This window comes from Cyprinus carpio, chromosome B22 (assembly GCF_018340385.1).
Source record: "Cyprinus carpio isolate SPL01 chromosome B22, ASM1834038v1, whole genome shotgun sequence".
Taxonomy (NCBI): domain Eukaryota; kingdom Metazoa; phylum Chordata; class Actinopteri; order Cypriniformes; family Cyprinidae; genus Cyprinus; species Cyprinus carpio.
The window spans coordinates 19,450,757-19,472,557 of NC_056618.1; the positions used below are offsets into that span (position 1 = coordinate 19,450,757).

Here is a 21,801-nt window from a genome sequence, read left to right on the forward strand (position 1 = left end):
ATCCGCAGACCATGACGAACAGCCAGTGTTATCAAAGGCCGTGCCGTTCCAACACTCTTGAAGCCAGAGTGCGAATAGGAAAGCATAAATGCTGACGGACTCCTCTCCTTGATGAAATATGTATATAATCCTGGTAGTACAAACGGACAGCTTCGGGTATGCTGACCAAAAACACATCTTTCAGTGAGCAACGAAGGTGGATAGGACAGTCGTTACCGGAGCTTGTTTCACAGAGGGGTGAGCCATTGTAGTTGCTCATCAGAGAGAAGCGAGATGACGAATGCACGCGACCGCGTTCATTCTGGAAACAGGGGTTGTTGGCCTCGATGTAGAGCGAGCACGAGCAAAAAACCCGCTGCAATCATCCGCCGCGCCCGCTGTATGACCGCCGGTGGGCCAACGGCACCTGGCAGAGGCAGCTGACGAAGTATGTCGTTGTTGCAGGTGGCGCTGTCGGTGTACCGGGGTGTGCTTGGTACGCCGTGCTGATCTCGGGAGAACCAACGAAGGTCGTTACGGTGGGTTGTGGTAGTGAGGACCGTACAGCCGTGAACCGTGGCCACAGCAGACTCCAGAGCCCACGCCCCTATTGTTATCACAAGAGGCGGCCGTGCGGTCCACGCAGCCCATCCCGCTGTCCGGACGCACGCACGCTCTGCATAAGGTTGAGCCCATTTCGAGGTCACGATAAGACGGGGAACACAGAGGTAGGGTGTAGGCTGTGACTCCGTGACACTCAGTTCACATAGCCTAACTGAAAGGACTAAGTACTGTGCCCCGCTCATTAGCGGGGCTACTGTCTCTACAGGTGTGAAAAAGATCTACTCCCAACCAAAGTAATATTGGGGGCAACGGCGTCACGCGTACATAATGCATCTTCGTGCCCCCGTTCGAAACCCACGACCCCCAAATAAACATGTCTGTCTTCACACGAAACAATTTAAAGCAAATCGTTTTGTGCGCGACATGTCACGGCGACCCGGACGACATGATGAATTCATACATCAATCATCTAACAAGTATCCCGGTTTTTGATAGTCTTTGTGAGACACATGTCTCTGTGTGTGTTTTATGACCTTATTTTCAGTGAATTCAAAATCTCTGTAGTTTGTGTCAATATCGCACTTGCATACCTCTTGTTTCCGGCTCAAAATCACAAATTATGTACATAAGCATGCTATTACGTATAGTTGTATGCTCGCGTGTTTGTAGCTGTTTACGATCTATAGTGCTTGATGGATCTTCAAGGACGTTAGCCATTATCATACTACGGGTATGTTATAAGACAAACTGAAAAAAGACAAGGCCAAGTCATAGCTTCAAAGGGATGTGTCAAACGTTCGCCAGGCACCCAAAACCCCTTACATCGAACCCTGGCCAGGAGGGCTAAGCCAAGCTGAACGTATACACAGAAAACTGCAAATACCCTTTGCGTCCTTGAGGCTTCACAAAATAGGAGGGGGGCGGTCATAAAACAAACACTAAGTGAAGGGTTATCAGGTGAGGGTATGACTAGATCTAATGTAGGGTTAATGAAAACAAACGAGTTATGTGTGCACACTCCAATTTATGGCCTGTAATCAAATCAAGCAAATCCGAACAGATGGTGTCTTGTGCATAACTGATGAAGCAATCCTAGACAATGTATTCCAGTACCGGTGCGTCAAGACTCGGCGCTAGGCTGTCAGATGCTAGCCAGACGCCCGCACCTACGCTCCTGACATATTTCCATCGCCCTACGATGCTAAAATACGTTGAAAGCAGAAGGTGGGGGATCTTAAGTCGCAAAACTTTGTAATGACTTGCGAACTGGTGCTTGACAATACTTATAACAGAACTTGACGTGACTTTTGATTGGAGATTCATGGACTCGAGACTTGAACTCGAACTGCGTTAAAATCGAACTCACTTGTCTTTTATAATAGCGATCTGCTTTGTTTTTGATAGCACAGCAACCGTAACCAAGTTACCGCGGTAGGCCGCAGGAGAGAGCTAAACGCCTAGAGAGCGGGGCCAGTCACTGTTGCCACCTATAGTGCTGTTTTTTTAGTTATTTTTTTAAAAAAGCACAGAGAACAGAAAACCTTATCGATTCTTCTTGGACAAAACGTTTTCTTTTTTTTTTAACGGGTCGACATGGTACTGCTCCACGATGCAAGAGGTCTCTTTCCACGCCCAAGCACATAAACATCTCGCTCGGCGTCCTGCTTCGTTCAGCGAAAGAACATTGGCTGAGAGGAGCAGCGCTTTCAGTTATTACAAGGAGTCTGGAGAAGACTTCGCACGCAAACTGATTTTTGTTCCATGCAACTATTAGCCAGAAATCACAGCACAGCCCTTTTCTTTATCTTGTGTTTTATTTTGATTTCATTTGACGATGTCGTGATATGAACTTGCGCAGGATGTTTGTGCAGATTAAACAATTCTGAATGGAGAGCTGCTAGTCTGTAAGGGGCTGCTTTTTAGTAAATATGTTCATATTCATACCCCGTTGTTCTTACTAATCAGGAAACAGATAAAAAAATATACGTCGAGTGAAAGACAAGCTTTATTGAGAAATCTTGGCTGCATTAAAATACAGTTTGTGAGAAATACCAAATGAATTTTGTATGACACCTTGTTTTTTTTTTTTTTTTTTCAATTAGACTCTTAGCTATTTGCATGAGTAAGCATCTACTAATTGGATCTTGAGTGTTAGACCTTGAGTGAAAATCCTATTGATAGTTTTGGGGATGCACATAAATATATTGTATGCACATACAAAGACAAAAACAATATACGTATATACAGACTTGCGAATCCAAACCATGAACATACACAAACTAACAAAAAACTTGACTTAAGGAAACCATGATTCTGCAAACCAAACCAATACGAGTAACCTACCCCGATTTCATACCCCACACACACACTCACTCACACAATATTAATAAATCATACTCACTCAAATGATCTCGTTCTCTCTCACAGGATTATAAAAAAATTGTTTAGGCCGTACAATAGTCCAATATACCTGATTACATGGATGCAAGATTTGTGTGATTCACTTATTAATATACTTTTCATTGTTGTTTATTCTTTTGTTAAAAAGGAAGGATCTAACTTAAGGATATTGTCATGTTCCCATAAAGTTCATGTCCTGTTTGAATGCCATTTTGCGGGGGGAGCATTAGAAACCCAGTATCACTTGAATTGTTTTAATACTTTTCCATGGTTTCCTGCAATGTTTGAGGCATCATGAAAAATATTTGTACCTAGTATACTATATTTCCGGCTTTTATGGTTGGACTAATTTCAGTTACAATTTGACGGCTATGTTTTACAATTGTATTATTTTTAGATTTTTATGTGTATTAACCACACTCAGCTATACAGTAAGGTAGGAACAACGAAACTCGGGTAATGTACCGCCGCACGTACCGCAGGCCGCAGGGCCGCGCGAGTTAAGCTGCAAGTCAGTCCGCGTGTTAAATGTAATTCGCGAAACTACCGCCAGACGGTTGCGGCGCAAGTGGCGGCTTGCGAACTGAATTTAATTGTACAATGAGATAAACGTAGGAAGTAAAAACAACAACTACATTATGAGCAGGCCTATCAATTGTATGTTACATCTTTAGAAAGGCTTAACTATTCACAAAATGAGAGACATTCAAAATGTAGGCCTAGCAGCGCGCGTTATCGTCTAACTCATCAAAAATCACAGAAGAAAGACCACTGGCGTACACCAAAGGAGTGTGTATGCATGCTATTGTTGATCTAAATACATTCAGTAAACTATAAGGGCCTATAGTTACGGATAAAAAGCTAATGTTGTCACTTTCCGGGTTATCATTCTTGGTTTATAAAAAATCCTTCAGGTTCCATTGGCACGTCTATCGAAAATTAAAACGCTCAGATTAGCCCAACATTCCCGACAATACAATAGATTATTACTAATTCTGTTCATTATTCTGTGTTTTTGCAAACTGCTAACACTTTGCATTTTTTAATTATGCCTTTATGTGTTACTCAGAAAGTTAGTTTTACTGTTTCATCTGTTTGATCGCGCTGATGCTTTTCTCACATTCATTGGAAACAGTAGTCATTCCTCGTGCCACCCGTGCTTCCTACACTCCCTTCTTGTCATATACCTGCGATTATCTTTTTCGTCCTACTTCTCGTTGATACTGAAACATAACGAGCCTTTTCCATGGGTCCCCTTGCCACCCCCCTCTCAACTTGTCAAAAAAAAACTATCTTGGTGGCCCTCAGAGACTCTACTCGTGGCCTCAAGATCAGGTACCACACCGCCTCAAGCAACTACTCGTGGCCTCAAGATAAGTAAACTCGGGCCGCAAATGCCCACCGTAGTGGCTCAATACTAACTCGTAGAGCAGCAAGATAAGTAACTCGTGGCCTCATTTTGTGATACTTAACTTTTTTTTTTTTTTAGTTTGATACCTGAAGACATACGGAGCCTTGGTCTGCCACATGGCCCTTTGGTCATTAACTGGACCCTGTACTGTAGGGCAAAGTTACTCCCATCTCTTTGCGGCATCCACTGCATGCTTTCCACCCTTGCCATCCTCTTAGGGCTCTTTTGGCCTAGACAGTTTTGTCATGCCCCGACATTTGTCGTTTTTTTTCAGGTACTCCTCGTGAACATATCTAGAAACTGGCTAACCCTAATCTCACTGTACGCACAAACCATGGCTATCAAATATTGAGCAGCATGTATTGTACATGATACTCGTGTTGTGTGAGAAAACAAAAATGTCTGCGTGGTTTCGTGAAAAACTAAAATGTGTCAATCACTTGATCAATCGGCATAAACACATACAGAAAATGGGTTTCACCAGGAATTTTTGAGAACTGGATGCTGTGGTAGACTTAGAATTTTTAGTTTTTTCTAACCGTGATGTGCTGTATTCAGGCTTCTCTTGTAATTTCTCACGTTACAGAACATCGCAATATATTGTGATTTAATTTTCTAGACTGTATTTGTGTTGTAACAGATTCATATCGTGCATAGGCGTCAACGAGCAGGAATTCAGACCGTGTCGGAAGGCACAGGCCTCATAAGGTAGCGGTTTGCAAACCGTGGAGTCTTGTAGGGGATTTTTCCGGCTCGTCGAATGTTCTGTCAATCGGTCCATGACATTTGTGTTTTTTTCACTGGATTTCGGATAATAGCTAATATGGCTAAAAGTCTAATCTCACTGTAATCAGCACAGACTAGGCTATAAATGTATGGAGCCGCATTATTTACATGCGATGTGTATTTTAGAAAAAAAAATGTTATGTCGGTGTTAGTGAAGAATCAAAGATGTAATCAACTTGAATAAGGCAATAAAAACCCATACAGATAATGGTTACCAGGAATTTGAGACTGGAGCTGTTAGACTAGAATTTTTTTTTCTAAATGATGTGGGAATAATCATCTTGTTTACTCACGTACAGAAAACACTATATTGTTTTAAACGTTGCAGTAAGACACGTGGTGGGGTAAAAAGTCATATGCGAGTAAGCGTCAACTATCATGCATTCACAACTGTAGCGCTAGACATAGCGCACGCATAATGAGTAGCATACATGACAGCCAATTCAGTCAGCTTTGTCATCACACAGGATGCGTTACAAGAAAGCGAAATGTGAGGAAAAAATTAAATGTATATACTTTTTGTTTGTAGTTATTTCAGAATTATATTAATTATGCCCACAAACATAATTAATATTCAATTGTGAGTGCGCTTAAACGTATTAGGATCAATCAAAGCTGAATTACACAACTGAAATGTTTTTGCTCATTACTCCAAGTCACACATCCTTCAGAAAAATTTGTCAAACTTATTTTCCTTCCAACGTAGCATTTATTGTTTTATTATCATTACTCATTTCATTATTATTATTATGTACATATATGTTGAAAAGAGCTGAGCATATTTTCTTAAGGTTTTTTAGGGGGGGATAGAATTGAAAGAACAGCAATGATTTGTTACATTGGTGACGAAGTTTTGACATTTATTGTTACGTGTATATTATTTACCCCTCAAGCTTTTGTGTGATGGTATGCGATAGTGATAAATTGTCTAGTTGAAACATTCATAATAGATTTCACCTTGATTACGTACATTTACGTCAGGAATTTATACGGTTTGGAAAAAGTCCTTTGGAAAAAGTCACTAACTAGTAAAATGTTTACATGTTATGTGAAAAAGAATAGTACAAGTATATAAATAAATAAAAAGAGACATTACTCCATGTTTATGATCTCTGCGGAATAAAGTGCTTCATTCTTTTTTATGAGGAAATCCCAAAACTCAAATCCTCAACCAATCACATCGTTTGTTGGGGTGAATTATGTCTTATTTCTCTCCATCGCGAAGCAAACAGTAAAATAAAAAAAAAAACTGAAGAACAATCTCGCTGCGTTGTCTTCTGGTGTGTGGGCGTATTTCAAAAGCCGCGCGCTATCAGTGAAACAGTTTGAGATCTCAAAAGCGGTCCTCTCGGCGCGGGGGCGTGGTCGCATTAGAAGATATGAAGGGAGACGTGAAAAACGGACATCGCGTTGTTTTTCATATGGATTACTTTATACAGAATATGTTGTTTTCAGCAACCACTTGTTTAAGTTTAAAATTAGACATGTCAGACTTTCTATAGATAATCTCTCTCATGTCTCTTCGTTGAGTATTCACTGAGTTACAGTTCATTTTAATGACGCATTTGTATCTGAAGATCAGCGCAGACAAAGGCTTGCAAGACAGCACTCCTTGTTTGTATCTTTATTTTATAAGTGCACACAAGTTTTGTTGTTATTATGTCTGTATACAAAAAAAAAGTAGACCCTTTACAGTATTCGACTTGATGTATTGCCTCTTATTCTGTTACGATCAAAACTGAAAGTGTAATGTTAAGTTTCTTTTTCGGGGTTATCAGGAGAACCAATACCCCAAAACGCGTATACGCGGTAATCGACTCCAGAGGGTTAATAGCTCGTGTAATATAGTTTTGCTGCAGTTCTGCGTTGTATTTATTTACTAGTAGTTCATCACAATCAATGCAATTCTGTTAATACAGTAATGTAAATCATGTAATGCCTGCATATCCATAGTCCTTTATAATTCTTCTATATATTTTAATAGCCAATATTTATACTTTTTACATGTGTGTAGCGGGCTGAAGAATCACATACGACAGGTTGAATCGTGAAAATTGAAGCCCCGGAGGGTGTATTTATTGACAAAACAGATATAACCGTGAAGGTGCCAGAGGGTGTCAGGTGCTCGTCCTCGGGAGCTGCGTGAGAATACCTGACAGACCTGCGAAAGCTGCCACCACAGGTGGGAGAGTCCCATCCGCATCTGGCTGTTGGCGGTTCCAGCTCGATGTCGCACATCAAAGTGGAAGTCCTGGAGCGCCAGGAACCACTGTGTCACCCGGCATTGGTGTCCTTAGCCCGGGCCAATCCATTGTAACGGGGGCGTGATCGGTTGACAAGGGTGAATTTCCGTCCCAGTAGATAGTATTTCAGCTCCAGGACTGCCACTTGACGGCCAGCGCCCTCCTTCTCTATCTGCCGCGTGACCGTTGTTCCGTTGGACAGCTTTCGGGGGCTGATGTAGACCACCGGGTGTGCTCTCACCGTCTTGTATTGGGATAGTATGGCATCCCACCCCGGTGTCGAATGCGTCCCTCTGCAATAAGAAGGGACAGTTAAAGTTGGGGGAGCGCGCAACACTGGCTCAGACGTGAGCTCCGCTTTTATCCTTCTGAACGCTTCTTCTTCCTGGGTTCCCCACCTCACCTTCCTCCGGCTGTCCCTTCTTAGGGAGGTCGTCAGGGCTGTCGCTAGGGAGGAGAAGTTAAATATAAAACATTCTGTAGTAACTCCAGCCAACCCCAAAAAGGCACGTACCTGTTTCTTGGAGGAGGGCCCTCGGGGCTCGAGAGAATGGCTGCCACTTTTGCCTTTTGCGGATGGATCAGGCCCCGGCCCACTGGAAGCGAAGCGGGTATTTTGCTTCAGGTAAGGGCAAGGGTGGCAGTTCTTGGGGTTGGCGGTGAGCCCCGTCCGCCGCAGTTTGAGAAGCACCCCTCCGGAGCCGATACCAGATGGTCCTCCCAGGTCTCCGAGTGGATGACGACATCATCGATGTAGGCTGCTGCATAAGCTTCCATGTGGATGGGGTCTCAGCACGATTCCATCATCCGTTGGAAGGTCGCCGGAGCTCCGTGCAGCCCGAAGGGGAGAACCCGGTACTGCCAGTGGCCACCTGGGGGTGGAGAAGGCGGTCTTCGGGTTTGGCGGCTTCCGTTAATGGCACCTGCCAGTAGCCTTGGTGAGACATCGGTGAGATCAGTTTGGATTATTGCCCCGGTTAAAGAGTGGTATGAACCAGGCTCTCCCCAGCCACTCCAGCAGCTCATCGACACGGGGCATCGGGTATCCATCGAACTCGGAGACCTCGTTTAGGCGGCGGAAGTTGTTACAGAACCGGAGGGTGCCATCCGGCTTTGGAACCATGACTATGGGACTGGACCAGGGACTGCGGGAGGGCTCGATGATCCTTAGCTTCAGCATCTCCCGTACCTCCCTTTCGACTGCGTGTCGCCGGGCCTCCGGGATTCGGTAGGGCAGCTGTCGCACAATGGTCCCTGGAGGTGTGCGTACGTCATGCTGGAGTATGCGGGTCCACCCGGGATGTGGGGAGAACACATCAGAGAATTGACCAGTGGGACCCAGATGTTGGAGCTCCGTCTTCTGGGGGGCCAACAGGTGGGGGCTGACGTCAACAACCACGGGTGAGGAGGCAGCTAGGGCCACAAACCTGAGTCCTCGTCCCCTCCCAGCGCTTCAGGAGATTGATGTGGGTACAGTTGACTTTCCTTCCGGCGTCCCCGGCTGGGGCGTACTATGTAAGTCACGGGCCCCACTTTCTCTGTGATGATGTACGGGCCTTGCCATGTGGGCGAGAAATTTGCATGCTGCTGTTGGGACGAGGACTAGGACGTAATCACCTGGCTGGAATTCCCGTGGTTGGGCCGCCCGCCCGGTAAGTATCGACGACGTTGTGGCTTCTTGGGCTGCCGCCACGGTTTGTTCCCGGACGAGGGGCATGATGCGGGTGGAGCCTTTTCCTCCTCTCTCTCACGTGCTCGATCGTGGTCCGATGGGTGGTCGGCTGCTGCTCCCAGGCCTCTTTGGCGACATCGAGCAGGCCACGGGGCTGCTGCCCAAACAGAAGCTCGAAAGGTGTAAATCCTGTGGAGGCCTGGGGGATTCCGGATGCCGAAGAGGACGTATGGCAGCATTTGGTCCCAATCCCGTCGGTCGTCCGCAGCCACGCAGCGGAGCATCTGTTTTAACGTCTGATTAAATCTTTTGACCAGTCCATCGGTCTGAGGGTGGTAGACGGTGGTCCGAAGCTGCTTTACCTTAAGGAGGCAGCAGAGGTCAGCCATCGTCCGGGACATGAAGGGGGTGCCCTGGTCGGTCAGTATCTCCCGGGGTATGCCGACCCGGCTGCACAGCAGGAAGAGCTCCTGGGCGATGGCCTTGGATGTGGCTTTGTGCAATGGAATGGCTTCGGGGTACTGGGTCGCATAATCCACGATGACTAATATGTGTTCATGTCCCCGGGCGGACTTTGGCAGTGGCCCTACTAGGTCCATTCCTATCCGCTCAAAGAGCACCCTCGATGAAAAGCAGCGGGATTAGCGGGCAGCAGGATTAGTGGGAGCTGGGAACCTGGGATCTCCTGTCCTCAATGGGATTCGTTGTGTAGTGTTCTGCACCCCTAGATGGCCAGCCATAGGATGGGAATGGGCGAGCTCGACGATCGTCTGTGTCCTCGTGTGTGGGACTACCAGCAGCTTCACCTCCTCTCCGCTGTGTGACACAGTACAGCAGGCCATTCTGGACCACGAAGTGTGGGGTTGGGTGTGGTGGTGGTTGGACCTCTTTCCCCTCAACCACTCTCACCTGCTTCCAGCAGTGCTTCAGCCGATCGTCCCCGAGCTGCTCCTTCACAAAATTTCCCCCACCCCTGACCTGCTGGAACACCATCATAGAAAAGGTTAGAACTTTGGGGGGGGGGACTCATACCCATTCGGGCGCTGTCCAATGCCAGGAGGGCAGGGCGCCGTCGGAGACCTCGGCTGAAGTTCTTCCTCTTCTGGCGGTTCCCAGCAGAGCTGGCAGGTTGGGTGACTTGGGCGAGCAGTTGTTCAAAGCCTGGCCAGTCTCTTCCCAGCAGGACGGGTACGGGCAAGTCCTTGACCACGCCCACTTCCAGTGGCCAGGTGCCTGTCCTCGTGGAGAGGGTCACCCGTCGGGTTGGTACATTCTGGGTGTCCCCATGGACGCAGGTGATGGTTAGGCGGGCTTTGGTTCCCATCCGTGGGGGAAACATGGAGGACTGGACCAGGCTTACCGTGCTACCAGAGTCCAACAGGGCTGTATACGGACGTTATGATAAACCTCGGTCTGGGGTGCCTCTCGCGGCAGCTCCAAATGGACGGCACAGCCTGCCAGCCAGGCGCGATTGGGAGAGAGTGGTGGCTCCGTTGGCATCGGCTCGTCTTGCATGCCGGGGAACCGCCGACCTGGCTGGCTGTGCGCTGGGTGCCCTCTGGCGTGCGTCGCTCCTGGTACACCCTCCGGGGAAATGGCGGTGCTCGCTCCCCAGCCTCTCGTCGCATCGTCATCTCCGCTAGCTCAACGGCCTCTACGAGCTCTCGACGAGCTCTCCCACGGTGTGTGGATTCCGCATTCCGGCCGCCTGCCGAAGGGGCCGTGGCAGGGCATGCAAATACCGGTCCACAACGACACGTTCGGCCACTTGGGCGGCGCTGGGGTCCCCGTTGAGCAACCAGTGATGGGCGAGGCGGTTGAGTTCGGCGGCTTGGGCGTGGGCTGGCAACCGACTGTTATAATCCCATGTTCGGAATAATTGGGCCACGGCGATGGGAGACAAACCTACGTGCACCAGGATTTCCTTCCGTAGTTCGTCATATGATTCCTTTTGGCGTGCTGGCATGGAAAAGTAGGCCTGCTGGGGTTCCCCGGATAGCAACGGCGCCAGTATCCATGGTAGTCACATGACTGCAAAGTATGACTTGCGTGTTTACGTTAATCACAACAACAAAGTTGTCAGGCGTCTATGTCATCTGAGGAGATCTACGTTACAAAGATTAACCGAGTGTTGTATTATGAGAAATACAACCTTCACAGATTACGTAATGCTTTCGTTCTGAATTGATTCGTTTAAAAGACATTTCAAGCTTTCTGTAGATATATGTCTCATGTATGTGAGACACCACAATTATAAGTTAATTCATTATCAGGAAAAAATTCAAGTGATCTAGAGGGCGCCTCCCTGTCCTGCATGCGCATTAATAATTTTCGCACAAACACTTAAATATGAATAATTTATTCACATTTTGCATATGCATTAAACGTAAATTATTTTTTACATGCAATTATCCAAAATAAAACCAAACAAGATTTGTAATGAAGATAAAACAAATAAGGATAAATGCTGCGCGTGCACTCAGCGCCGCGCAAATCTTGCACGCAGACAAATTTACACACCTGCATTTAAATGCGGCTGCAATTTTATTTTTTTTTTTACTTAAATTATATGAAAGCAAGTAAAGAAGCTCCCTTTAAAACCACTGAAGTTGTCAATTAATGAAGCTCTTATTTACATTGTTTGTATTTTGTTGATTATAATGAGAGAACTTTGAGTTTAAAACATGATAAACCTTTTATTAATCCGTCCATTCTTTAGACTTTCAATGATTTAACTAAATCGTGCAGGTTTAATTTATTCGTTTCTTGTTTTAATTAGGCCTAAATAATGGGAACGAAATTATACAGTGCCTCACGTTTTACTAAAATAAAGAAAATCATTTATAATACACGCAACAATTTCTTAATCAGTGTACAGACAAATATATTTTCCCAAGAAGTTGTCTGTCAAAATAAAGGACAGGTAACGAATTAACAAAATGCATGTTGTTTTATTAAAGGAATTTTTAAAATATAAATTAAAATGTAGGCCTAATATATGAGAAATATTGACATTTTTGCATATTAATCCATGTAGCCTAGCTCACAATAGGCTACCACTTTTAATGCTCCGATGCAATGTAAACCACAATTTCTTTTGAATAATATAACACATAATTCATATTATATAAATAATACTGCACACCTATTAAATGTGTCAAATCTGAAATATGGTGTAATAGACCCCTTAATCGCCTACGTCACTGTGACGTCACCGCTCTAGCTGGAGGCAAAACATAAGGAAAACTCATAGCAGGCGCGCTAAAAAGTTGAGGTTTTGACTTTAAAAAATGTCGTCTTGTTGTGTTTTTGGCTGCCAGAATAGAAGGAACCGCACTTTTTGGTTCAAAAATAAAGTTTCACCGGATCCCGGCCGACATTCCTTCACAGAAATCAAGAAGACAATTGTGGTTGAAAGCAATACGGCATACAGACTAGACAGAGACGGTTCATAATAATGCTCGTGTTTGCAGTGCACACTTCATATTAGGTAAATAATCTATGCATATGTATGGTGGTTTTATCTAGTACAAATCAGCAAGTTATGTTTTTATAGGTGAAAAGTCGCCAACCTTCAGCGCACTAGCTAGCTTAAATGTTAAACAAACATACAGCGATAGATGTGTGTGCCATCCTTGAATGGTCTCTTAAAATAATCCACATTGCTTATCATAGTTAGCCCAGCGATAGGTTACATTAGACAATAAGCCTTGACAAAATTCCCCAAACCACCCGAAAGTAATTCATATGTTGTCTAGGAAAGTATTGTCTTGTTTCCAATGAGAACAAGATACAAGAACTACACCAGGCTTAGCTAAAAATAAATAAATAAATAAATAAATTAGGCTACTGTAATGTTATCCACTCGTCATTTTATTTTGGTCAGATAACCAGTTTGGTCAGTGAACTGAGTGATCAACTGAATTAATTGATAAAATGTATGCTAACTCCCCCTTTTTTTATTATTTTTTTTTTTTGTCACGGTCCCGCAGAGTCAGTGACTGTACATATTCGGGGACAGTTCCGAACCTTCTTCTGCATCCATGTTTTAATAAATCCCTCCTAAAACGTGCTAGTTTACGCTTGTCAACATTGCGTCCGCGCCTCTTTTTGCCTCCAGCTAAGCCCCGCCCACCCGGAGACGTTGCAATGTTTACAAACTTTTAAGGGGTCTATACTGTGTAGCTTAGAGAAAATATAAGCACAGGCTCAGGCACAGGCTTGACATTTATCCTGCTTGAATTTGTTCTAAGAAATGCACATAACTTCAAAAGTACCAAACTCTTTCATCTGTGAATATTAAATATTTTAACTACAGTGTTTTTTCTTTCATTTTCCCTGACTGCAGCCGTCAAATGTAACACATCAGCGAGGCAAAGCTGACGTCTATTTGCGAAAATGTGCTTTGATGCGCTTGTTTGATAACTTGTGAATAACCCTTAAACAGGCAAGAGTGGAAAATGATAAGCAAAAAATATTTTCATGTCATTTTTTATATTATCTGAGTTTAAGTAAAACATATCCAAAAGAATTTTTGAAATATTTGATATATTTTGGATTTTATGAGTTGTGACTCCCAGTTCACGTTGCCTGATTAGGGTATAAAAAAGGACCAAGTCATTAATCTGTCAACTGTTACTGGCCTACTTGCCACTGCATGTTTAAAACAATTGTATCCTATACTTTACCTGATGTAATGTTGACAAATTATATATCATTCAAAAGCTTACGAACTCAAGATTCAGCCTGTGAAAACCATTTTGAAATCAAATACCATAAAAATGGTACTTTAACCCCTTAACTGTCACCCCCATTTTTTAAAATAGGCATCCAAACTTAAATTGTTGTATTTTATGAACACTTTGGCATATTTTTTTTAAAAAAAAAATCAAAGTATCAAAAAGTTATAGAAGTGTAAATGTACTGTAAATAAAATGCGCTATATTAATTTTATTATATTTTATTTATTATAAATATTTTACATAACAGGTTTTACTCTAAATTTGGTATAAAATTAAAGCCTTGTGTCTAAATAAGTTATGTTCCAAATTTGAAGTTGATATGAAAAAAAAAAACATTTTTTTTAGGGCGTCATACCACTAACAGCCACTCGGAGCCATCAAAACTCCTTTGAATTTTGTTTAATTAATTTTTCCCTAGATTTCTCTGTCAATTTTACTTCAATACTCAAAATAACCACCAAATATCAAATATAATCCTGAGACTCAGACCTTTCCAATGATATGTTTGTTGCCAAGATTATAAAAAGTTTTGATTCTAAAAGACCGTAATGCTTTTTGTAATATGACACTTGACACTGCCCACTAAGGGGGAGGAGACCGCCATAAGCTTTTAAAGTGCTATTTCCATGGTAAGGCAATGTCTGATTTCAAAATGGTTTTCACAGGATGAATATTGGGCTTCTAAGCTTTCAAATGATATATAATTTATGATGATTACTAAAAGATTTTATAGAGAAAAAGGACAAAAACAAAAAAGAGCGCCAAGCGTCCCACAGGTGGACAGTTGATACCTAGTGGGTGGTGTCAGGTTTTGTATTACACAATTTATTTGAACTACTTTATAAAAAAAACTTTTCTAATCTTGAAAGAACACATATCATCGGAAAGTTCTGAGTCTCACGGTCCCATCTGCTAACTGTTTTTTGATATTGAGACTGAAATGTATAAATTTGATACAGGAGAATGCATAAAAAAACACCCAGTGGCTATTTTTGGTACAATGCCTAAAAATCTCATGGGAAGTTACATTTTGTAATATCAAATTAAAATTTAGAACACAAATTGGTTAGACATATGACTTTGATTTGATAGTAATTTTAGAGTAAAAATTATTTTGTAAAATATGTATTTTATATAAAATATTTAGAGTACATTTGATTTACAGTAAATGTAATAATTTTTTGAAGTTACTTTTTCTTTTTTTTAAAAACAAGACCAAACTTATGTCTATATTCCAAAACATTCTTAAATTTACAACCATTTAATTTAGTTAGTGTTATAATGTTATAATTTGTAAAAAAAATTACCTCATTTCAAATACAAAAATCATTTTTAAAAAATTAGGGTTACATCCAAAAGAAAAGTTTTTTTATACCCTAAACAGGCAACCCGTGAGCCTCAGGAGTCACATACATTTCAAAACGTGCTAAATAACAACATAAACAACATATGACTCACGTTGCCTGATTTAGGGTTAGACTAGCCACTCAGGTTTTTTTTTTTCTTCAGCACCCTAAGACAATGTTCAGAATTAATGTTAGCAGTAATATATATATTTTTTTCAAAAGAAAAGTAAGTTTAATATATAATTACCTAACGGTCAAAGCTCAAAATCTGAATGTTCTCCACCACTGGCAGCCAAGTTGAATTTAGATCAGGCTGACTAATAGATCACTGAAAACTTGAAGCAAATCATGTGACCAGCATACTTGAGACAGACCAGGCATTGATAAATGATAAAAGGATTTAATAAAAAAATTGTTCTTATGCCCCAAAAAAGACAATAAAAACTATGTGACTCGTGGGTCACGTTGCCTGATTTAGGGTTAAAGCGCCACTCAGCGGTCAAAAGCTGCAAATGCACTTTGCATGCCGCGGCGGCGGTATAAAAACTATGTGACTCGTGGGTCATGCACAACATAATTCAAAAGCTGCAAATGCACTTTGCATGCCGCAGCGGCGGTACGAGCGGTGGTAGAAGCAACGTTTTGGATGGTCACCTACTGTATGTGGACAAAATGCATATTGCAATGTTTTTTTTTTTTTTTAACTTATTTTAACTTATAAATTTAGTTAAATCATTAAACATTTGTATGACTTGACAGTGACTTGCTTGACCCAGGGGCACCGGCTTTAGTGCTGATTGGATGGAAGACTATGCAGCAAAAACAGCTCCACTGAGAGAAATCATGAAACATGCAGGACTGCAACATTTAGGTAATCCATTAAAATGGAATACAGATGCATTACTAGCATTTGAGACTATAGTCAAGTCAAGTCAAGTCACCTTTATCTATATAGCACTTTAAACAAAAAAGATTGTGTCAAAGCAACTGAACAACATTAATTAGGAAAACAGTGTGTCAATACTGCAAATGAAAGTTATAAAGGCAGTTCATCATTGAATTCAGTGATGTCATCATGCAGCTCAGTTCAGTTTAAATAGTATCTGTGCAATCATTTGCAATCAAGTCAACGATATCGCTGTAAATGAAATGTCCCCAACTAAGCAAGCCAGAGGCGACAGCGGCAAGGAACCAAAACTCCATCGATGACAGATTGGACAAAAAACCTTGGGAGAAACCAAGCTCAGTCGGGGGGCCAGTTCTCCTCTGACCAGACGAAACCAGCAGTTCAATTCCAGGCTGCAGCAAAGTCAGATTGTGTAGAAGAATCATTTGTTTCCTGTGGTCTTGTCCCAGTGGTCGTCTGAGACAAGGTCTTTACAGGGGATCTGTCTCTGGGGCTCTAGTTGTCCTGGTCTCCACTGTCTTTCAGGGCTGTAGAGGTCCTATCTAGGTGCTGATCCACCATCTGGGCTGGATACGTACTGGATCCGGGTGACTGCAGTGACCCTCTGACTTGGATACAGACTGGATCTGGTGGCTATGGTGACCTCGGAATAAGAGAGAAACAGACTAATATTAGCGTAGATGCCATTCCTCTTATGATGTAGCAAGTACATCAGGTGTTATGGGAAGTGTTTCTGGTTCCGGTTTACCTAATTAATGCAACCTAAAAATCATTTAACAGATTTGAATATTAGAAGTGTATTAGTGTGTTATGTGTAAGCTAGGTTAAAGAGATGGGTCTTTAATCTACATTTAAACTGCAAGAGTGTGTCTGCCTTCCAAACAATGTTAGGTAGGTTATTCCAGAGTTTAGATGCTAAATAGGAAAAGGATCTGCCACTCGCAGTTGACTTTGATATTCTAGGTATTATCAAATTGCCAGAGTTTTGAGAACGCAGCGGACGTGGATGACTATAATGTAACAAGAGCTCATTCAAATTCTGAGGTGCTAAGCCATTCAGGGCTTTATAAGTAATAAGCAAGATTTTAAAATCTATACGATGTTTGATAGGGAGCCAGTGCAGTGTTGACAGGACCGGGCTAATATGATCATACTTCTAGTTCTAGTAAGAACTCTAGCTGCTGCATTTTGGACTAACTGGAGTTTGTTTACTAAGCATGCAGAACAACCACCCAATAAAGCATTACAATAATCTAACCTTGAGGTTATGAACGCATGGATTAACATTTCTGCATTTGACATTGAGAGCATAGGCCATAATTTAGATATATTTTTGAGATGGAAAAATGCAGTTTTACAAATGCTATAAATACAAAAGAACTACAACCCCCTGCCTTGGGAAATCCTGAATACTCTAAACAATTTCATCTATATATCGCAAACAGAGCTGATGGTTATGCATCAGCTGTATTGATGCAAGAGACCTGTAGTGGAAAGAAAAAAGAGCCTACAGCTTACTACAGTACAAAGTTGGACAATGTAGCACAAGGTTATCCGCCATGTTACCAACAAGGCCTTGCAGCAGTATACTATGCATATGAGAAAGCATCTACTATAACCATGAGGTACCCAGTAACAATTTATACTCATCACAAAATTGTGGAGTTAATAGAACAAGGGAAATTTGTTCTGACACAGGCCCGAATTCTAGAATTTTCGTCGCTACTCACATATTCAGATGTAATAATTAAGCGATGCCATACGGTTAATCCAGCTGAATTAATTCCTTTGGCATTTGAAAGACAGCTCCATGATTGTGTGACTGATTCATTGGCATTTACTAGATTATGGCCAGATCTCGAGTCTAAACCAATCCCTGAAGCAGAAGTCACTTACTTCGTAGATGGTTCTAGCTTTAGAGATCATGTAGGAATTCATACAGGATATTCAGTAGTAAAGAAGAACAAGGAAGAATTTGCGCCTGTGATATCACAACATTGTGTACAGCCTTGCCAATATTTTCACTGATTCAGCATATGCACATGGTGTATGTCATTTGTTTGGAGCAGTATGGAAGCAGAGAGGTTTCAAAAAGAGTGATGGGACTCCCATACAACATGCTGAACAAATAGGTCAATTAATGTTTTATGTTACTTGTTTGGTTAATTATTGTGTCATTGAGGTTTAAATTGCAGCAGATTTGGAAGCTAAAAAAGCCTTAGGGTGTCAGGTAGCAGTACTAGCACCTGTAGTACTTATAGAACCTCAACCTCAATTGGATGATATTATTCGAATTCAACAAGCAGGCCCCTGTTAACATTATATGCGTCACCAAAGAGAGGCCAAAAAAGACACACAAGACATCTGGCGTACACATGAAGGACAAATTTTTGCGCCAACTTCACTTTTGAATATTCTCATTTTAGATGTGCATGGTTTTGACAGTTGCGTAAGGGGGGGGGGGAGGGGGGGGGGGTGATAAGGAAAATTAAACAGCAAGGATATTGGTCTCCTTATTTACATGCAATGGTAGATTAATTTTTGTCCACATGTGTAGTTTGTGCCAAAAACAATGTGAGAAAAGGAATAACACCAATAGGCCAAGAGTACCAGAAGGACCATTCAAATATTTAGGGAGCAGGAACAGTAATTAAATTTATAACAAGATAACTAATTCCTAGATTAGAAATACCATCAGAAATCAGTTCAGATAATGGATCGGCATTTATACAAAAAAAAAAAAACTGTAAAACAAGTACAATTGAGAATAAAGCAGAGACTAGGGAGTGTCTACCATCCACAATCACAAGGGATGGTAGAGAAATTAAATGGAACCCTCAAGGCCAAACTTGAAATATGTGAAAGTATTAAGCTAAACTGGATTGATGCTTTACCTGTTGCACTAATGAGCTATCGCATGCAAACTAACAGGAACACGCACTTAACACTGTGTGAAATGCTTATGGGTCGACCCATGCCTGTGCCATATTGTAGAGGTCCCTACAAAGGATAAAAGTTGCCTAAATATCATAGAAACATTGACTATGATGCCCAAGATGATGAAGAAATTAGTCAAGATGATGAGTTATGGGAGACAGCACAAAATAATGAGTGGTATAGATAGGCAACCTTTACTGTTAATACTCCTGCCTTCACTAAACCTTTAATAGTGTTTTTTTTATTCCTGCTTCAGCATCCGGACATAAAGGGTATTGTGGTTTTCTGGGCAGACGTGCATCTGGCTGTGCATCAATTGAACTCTTACTGGATTTGCTGATTTTATTAATCCTATATCTGTGTCATGTCGAGACCATAATTAAGTTGGTACCTGACGCTCCATTTCCTTAAATAACTCAGTCTCAGTTTTGTTCATTACTTCAGATGTTGTAGTCATCTGTGTCACTTTCATATGACCGATAACTACTTCCTGAGGAATTCCCGGCAAACTGGTTGCACACAAAATTGTGATGTAATTTTTGTCAGCTGAATGAAAAATCAATTGATGTTCTGTTGGTTTCCATTTGCTTTGTTCTGCCTTTTTCATCATTGGTCCTAAATCTTTTGCTTCCCAATTTTTTTCCTACATATACTGCAATATGCGGGACAGAATTAGTTACACTGATCCATTTTTTAACAAATTCACCATCTGGTATATTTAAAGCTGCTCCCTGTTTCCCTATTATGATGTACTGGGAGACTATCTCAATTTGCTGTCCTTTTGTTTCTTTCTGCCATTTTTGTTCAATTTTTTCATCCCTCTCTGGATCATATATCATTGTGCAATGAAATTCTGATTTTGGTAGCTGTGCTTCAGGAATCTGTGCTTCAATAAACTTTCCCCACTTATTGACTTTCTGTCTCACATCTTGTTCTATCTGTCCTATCCAATAGACATTTGATTTTGGCTCTGCAACTACCATTTGTGTTTCTGTTCCTATTGCGTCGATATATATTCCTTCTGGAGAACACCTAATTTGTAGCCCCAATTTACATTTGCATCTCTTCCTAACAAACTGATAGGAGTCTGATTTGATACCAGAATAGGCATAGTTATACTTTGATTTTTTGTTTTTTAGACACACTGGAGCTGTCATTGGAATTAATTGCATTTTTCCCGAGAATCCAATGGTCTTTGCAAATTTTCCAGACAAGGGGAGATTTGAGGCATATTTTAAATTTAAACAGGCATATCTAGCACCTGTGTCTAACATCATGGGTGTGGTTTTTCCTTCTATTTTAATTTGCATAATAGGCTCTTGGTCAGCTTTAGTTGTCAAAATTGGAAGCTGACTCTCCCCTTTAGGATTCTCTGGGCACCACTAATAGCCTGGATTTGGACCTCCCCAAGGGTATACTGGGCCCTGTACTGTACCTCAGTTAGGCTGTTCCCAGCTCTCCCTCCTTTCACCCTGAGGGTACTGTTGCCATGGATAAATGGCTAGCTTCACCTTGATTATACTTGATTAATAAAAATCTTCTACATAGCTCAACACTTCGTCTCTCCCTTTATTCTCTTTTACCTCTACACTCCAATGCCCGTATTCACAAAACATTTTAAGGCTAAAAGTAGCTCATAACTTGCCGATTTAGGAAAAAATCTTAAAAATAATGGGCGTGTCAGTCCTAAATTTAAGACTCCTACATTTTTGCTCTAAGAGTATTTCACCAAGCACTAAAACTAGCTCTTAAATCTGTGAAACATTAGGAGTAGTGAAGAGGACTCCTAAGTCACTAATACCAAGTCACAAACTGTCCTAAAATGGTTGTTGCCAGCAATCTGCCTCTGAACGTAAACATTTTAGAAAAGTTTGATGACAATGAGCTTTTAAAAAGGTTTCGCTTTAATCACAAGGGTATTATGACTGTTGTTTTCATTAACAAGTTGGGCAAAAAGTAACAGCTGTTCTTGCGTCCAGTTTAGTTTTCTTTTATGTTTACACGCCTTACTATCAGCCATGATTATTCTATTATTCTGTTAATTAAAAGGCTGTTTATATGCATATCTGCTATTTGTTTATGAGGAGCACACTACTTGTTTAACCTGTTAACCAAACCCCCCATTATGAGACTATCTTTATTTGAATGTGGATTTTTTTAAAAACCTTTATCTGAATATGGCAACATAATATTGTGCTCTACAATATTTCTATGTATAAATCTCTGACAGAGACCCCTCCCCTATCAGCCAATCACTTTGTGCATATTAAGTAAGTATGGTGACATCATCCATAGCAACGAGGGTGACCCCGCCCTTATTCTTACCTTAAGACTTCAATCTATTCCTTAGTAAAGTTTGTCTCAGCAGCTTTGTAAATAGGTTTTAAGAGAAAACTCTTAGGTAAAAACTTTTACCTCTATTTAGGAGAACTCTTAGTGTTAAGATAAAATGTTTTGTGAATACAGGCCCAGGTTATTAGTGACACCTAGTGGCAGAGCATTTTAACCTAGCAAAACATTTTAAGCCAACACAACAGTTTATTAATAAATAATTATTAAAAATGGGTTTTTGATGGCACCTATTTGAAAAATTGCTCTGACATTTTTGCAGATGTGTGCTCCAGGGTGTCCAGCTGTTCATCGCTCATGAACCTGCAGAGAATAGCCTTAACTCTGCCAGTTCTTCTGGAATTTGTTGCTGGCTCTGATGTCTCTATAGTGGTTAAACATGAGATATAATTTGTTTTGTATAATCTAACAGGCAATCTTTGGTTTTATTAATCTATAATTTGTTTGAGCGCAAATAGTTTTGAC

At 41.6% G+C, this 21,801-nt stretch overlaps 1 protein-coding gene across 4 annotated transcripts in view; it reads right to left on the reverse strand.

Annotated features, from left to right (window-relative positions):
• The window catches only part of LOC109082837 (glutamic acid-rich protein-like), an 848,403-nt gene that overhangs the window by 52,109 nt on the left and 774,493 nt on the right, over window positions 1-21,801 (reverse strand). The gene's annotated exons all lie outside the window — the stretch shown is intronic.